Raw genomic sequence first — 4,818 nt, forward strand, 5'->3', positions numbered from 1 at the left:
AATCTCCAGAACTGTAGGCAAAGCCCAAGAACCTTTTCATACTTTGAAAGAGCAAATCTATGGTTTAAAACCACCCTGCACTACCTGAGACAATGAGCTGTTCTGACATTCCACTGTTTGGTTCATTCATGGAAGTCTGGGTAATAATTCTGCATTCTACTGACTTCAGGGAAGGCAGTCCACAAATAAGTTTATAATTCTGTATTTTAGGCAGCATCTGACAAGACCACAGTAATAAAGGTACAGGTAACCATAGGAAATTTCTTTTTAATGGGCAAGCTCAATCTTCCAAACAAAATGAAATAGCACTCAAATATATGATGTTATAATGAAATGTATAAGCAAAAAAACCTAAATGGTAGTTGGAAAGGCAACTTCTTCACCTGTGATTTAAACCCTTGACTTTGACACCTTGCAATCTCATTCCAATATAGTTTTAAAATACAGTGTGTGATTTTAAAATTACTTTTTTCCTATCTGATATCATTATTCTCTTGTAAATCCTTATTCTCTTGTAAAGAGCAGAAGTAGGTACAAAGGTAGATGGCAAAATCCACAGAAACATCATGATGCTCCTTCATTCTTTAACAAACTAATTGATTTGTTAAGAAGAAATTGTTGTACTTTTTTCCTTTTAAATGTGATAGCCTCCATGTTTCAGCTAATTGCACAGGAATATATATAATAATGCTGCCTGCTTGAACAACACTCAATTTGGATTTAGAGTAGTACAAATTGATTCAGCAAATGAAGGCTTTTCCTGACAAAGATGATTCAGAAATGGGAATCACTGGCAATAGGACTGGAAATTCAGTCACAAGCTGGAAAATAGCTCTTCTCCCACTTTAAATAAAGGTGTGAGCAGCTTAGCTGGCTGCTACATAGAACATTCCCTCTTTTCAAATATAATCTTACAGTTACAAATGTAATTTCTTGTTTAAATTAGGGAAGAAAAATGACAGTGTAGTTGCCCAAAGCACAACACTTAAAAACACCAGGGTATTTTGCTAGAAAGGAATTGTGAAAGTTTGCTTATCTCTTTAAGTCACATGTTCCCATGCATGAAACCAGCAAGAAATACAGTCCATTTAGCTTGTCCCTGGGGGCTGGGACTACAGGCACAGTAGTAGAGAGAAAAGACAGCATGCTTCATATACCTGCATAAAAGGAGCTGGCATTTTTCAGGCTGACAAAAAGTCCCTGTGTGCCAGCCAACAGATGTGGCCAGATTTATGATGGAGAGTGTGCTAAATTTAAGAGAGGGATGGAATAAATTATTCTGTTGTTCCGGCAACTGAAAAACAGCAAAAAGGTTATGTTTAAGTCACATTTTTCTCCTGGTGCTGCTCCCAAAATGATACGCACCATAAACACTTCATTATTAAACTGATGAGCCTATCATTAATTCTGTTGCTGCTCAAGTTTGTGAATATTAACCTTTTTCTGTATCACAGACAGGTATTTATATATTTTGTGTCTTCCATAAAACAGGAGCTCTATTTATGTCAAGAATATTACTTTTACACCAAAACTGCTCTGGTTCCTCTCCACATCTGCCAGATAACGGATTAAGTTTATCCAGAGATTTAGTAATCTAAAAGAGTTAAGCAGTGACTGCCAATAAAAATGAACAATGCATAAACACTTTCCTTCTTCTTTATCTATCATAAGTAATTGACAATATTTACTACTTGGCATACAGGTTATATTTTCTTTTGAGTGAGATTAACCAATATTTCCTAAAAAACCTCAGCCTGGAATACCACATAGAGGTTTTGGCTTTATCAGGCAACAATTAACAGTTAATGAGCTCTTTAAGCAGATCCCATGTCCCTTCTTTCTCTCGAGAATATGAAAATCAAAGCAAAGTCTTTTTCTATGAATGCCTTTAACTTCAGATTATTTACTTCTGGCATGTCTTCCTCGTCAAGGGACTATGAGATTTTGGAAAGGGAAATAAGGTTTTCCTTGTGGAAAGCTTGATCCCATTATTTCTAGTCTTTGGGGCTGAGTGGACAGGTTTTCAACAATTAAACTCTTCTGTATCCTGTAATAAAAAAGCTGAAAATGTATTCCTAGTTTCAGGAATTCTGCACTCATATTTTCACAGGAGGAAGCATGATGTGGTACAGCATAGTGCTACTTCCTACGCTGTGTTTCTGGCTTCTGTGACATAAACCCTCTATGCTCAGCATTCACCCATGTCAGAAGTTGGCCAGTTGTTCAAGAACTATACCCATTTTCTTCCAGGGAACAGCATCAGTTGTCTTGGTAGGCTGAGTGCAGGTTTCTGAAAAATTCTCTGTGTGTCCAGTTAAATGGCCGTCATGCTGGGGTTTCTTTTCTGGGAGGAGAAAACCAACATTCAGGCATAAAGATTCTCTTCTATAGGATGTGACATGCACATATAAAGGACAAAGGCCATTTCATTTCTTTAAATATGATGGCATGGTCATTTCTCAGCCTCAAGCTTAATCTTGTTACCTAACTTTTTTCTCTAAATGAACATTATCTTTTTGCTGGTTCTTTTAAGCTGGAATTCTACTTTGAAATATCCTGTAATACAGTCTGATTTTTACTTTTTTCACCGTGTCTGAGTCAAGTCTCAGTTGTATCACTCTAGGGTAAAAGAGAATGATAATTCCCAAATGGTTAGTCACAAAGTGAGCAGTCCAAAGATTGTTTTTATTGAGTCAAAAATTAAAATCTTGGCATCAAAAAAAGCTCAACACTGCTGTCACCCACCTCTGCTACCCAGCTACTTGTCTGAATGAGGAGAACTTTTCACTTTAGCCACAAGCTTACAACTAAGTCTGATCTATACAGCAGGATCTAATCTGGTCTGATTGTTCTACATGGGACTCGAATTGTTTAATAGATCTCTTAATGACTTGTTCATTCAGTATTTTTCCACATTTTGCAAAGCAGTTGTAAACCTTTTCAATCGTCATTTTTACCTCACCTGCGCTCTGCAACTGATTTCACGTTTTCATTGAAACTGAGTAACTTCATTGATGAAATTTCTCTTTCCCTTCAGATGTATGAGTGTCATAAAATTTACAGAAAAAAATCCTTGAGTTAGATAGCAAGCACATGAGGAACACTGATGCCTTACTCAAAGTAAATAAAATATAAAGTAAAATTTCTTCAGAGCAACTTGCATTGGACAATCATTTGCCCTACCTTGATCCCCTGAATTTAAGTTCCACACTGTAGAACCTGTAGCCTCCAAACCACCCAAAATGCAAATTCTGTTACGCTTGACTCCCCTTTCATCTTGAGCCTGATTGTAAGCTATTCAAACTCTAATCCAAATCTGCCCACTCTCTAACTCAATTTAACATAAATTATGCAAAATGCCTGCAAAAAAGATGTACAATAGTTCCACTTTCCCTGCTTTGAATATGCATTTGAATGAACATATTCAAGTAAAGCGTTACTACTGCTGTCTGTCCAAATATGTGTGAAAAACTCTCTATTTTTAAAATTACTTCATGGCAGAAAAATCTTTGACTTCTTTCCAATTAGTTGAAGTCTTTGTCAATGCATGCCAATTATTTGGCATAATTTAAGTTTTGCCTCATTTTAGGTGAACAAGGCAGACTGTACTTCAGCAGCAGGGAACAAAGCTTTCAAGGACATGCCAAAGAACTGCTTGTAATTTGTAAAAAAAGGAGGGCTTTGTGAAAATTACTTTTGAGATACACTTGATAATGCATAAAATCCACAAATTTTAATTTGTGTCAGCAATTTTTGACTGACATTTTCGAGCAGATATTTTGACATATTTTGACCTCTTAACTCAGAACATTCTGATGCATTATGAAAAAAGAACATTTTCATTTGACTTTTTCAGAAAGCTTGAGCAATATTAACAACAAAAAAGTAAACATGACTCTTTTTCTCAGTTGCTGAATGAAAAATTATATGTCTAATTAAAACTATCCATTGACATTTCTTGAAATGTTTACACTTTTTACTTTGTGTTCTCAACAACATAGCACATTGAAGAGCTGCCAGTTTAGTTAAATGTCATACACAGTTTAAATATTATCCAGGAAAAGTTTAAATTTAGGATTAGATGGTAAATTTCTCTTATATTAGTGATTATGTATACACCATGTCTTAAGCATAAAAAAGCAAATAAAGTCTGATTGGATTATTGTAGACAAATATTATATAGATTCCAGTCATAACTCATAAACTTCTTGGGCTTAAAGTACCAATTTAAAAACCCAATAAATATCACTAATTTTCATTCCGTGGGATTTTTCATATCTGAGGGCTAGCCTAATCATAAAAATGCCGCTTAAAGTAATAAAAATTAGCTGCTAGTAAATTGAATATTAACATGAAGGGTTTTATGCCTTATTTGACATCTAGACTTAAATGGAAAATGTGCTGAACAAAGTGCAGTGTGATTTAGGCTGCTGAAAATGTAGTGATTGAGATTTTCTTGAAGTCTAGATCTGGGTATTTCTCATAGATTAAAAAAAAAACTACAATCCATCCTGTGATGAAAAGGAAAAACAAAAAACCCCGGTATTGAGCTGAGCACATAACTACTGTTGCATGAGAAGCTGTTCAGGGGAAGAAAGAGAATAGATACCAGTATTCTGTGGGAAGAAGAGACTTTTCCCCCTTAGACCAAAGACATCAACCACCTGCACTTTGCTTTTGAAAAACCCCACCTATAGGTGTGTGACACACACAAGCAGCATCAGAATCATCCCTGCTGATCAATTTTAGTCAACAGCAACTTGGATCTCTTTCCAGTTTTCTTTTGTGAGGAGTGCCCATCACACAGATTCCACATGG

General features: G+C 35.6%; 1 long non-coding RNA gene across 2 annotated transcripts; it reads right to left on the minus strand.

Annotated features, from left to right (window-relative positions):
• Positions 1-252: 252 nt before the first annotated feature.
• Positions 253-3,659, minus strand: LOC137477400 (uncharacterized). 2 transcript variants are annotated; one of them, XR_011000978.1, is made up of 4 exons: positions 2,963-3,069; positions 2,200-2,344; positions 536-2,047; positions 253-503 (listed from the first exon to the last, which is right to left on the minus strand). It is a non-coding gene; the product is annotated as an uncharacterized lncRNA (long non-coding RNA). The 2 variants fall into 2 exon arrangements; XR_011000977.1 differs by having other exon boundaries at positions 253-2,047; positions 2,963-3,659.
• Between the last annotated feature and the right edge of the window lie 1,159 nt (positions 3,660-4,818).

Source organism: Anomalospiza imberbis, chromosome 7 (genome assembly GCF_031753505.1).
Source record: "Anomalospiza imberbis isolate Cuckoo-Finch-1a 21T00152 chromosome 7, ASM3175350v1, whole genome shotgun sequence".
Classification (NCBI taxonomy): domain Eukaryota; kingdom Metazoa; phylum Chordata; class Aves; order Passeriformes; family Viduidae; genus Anomalospiza; species Anomalospiza imberbis.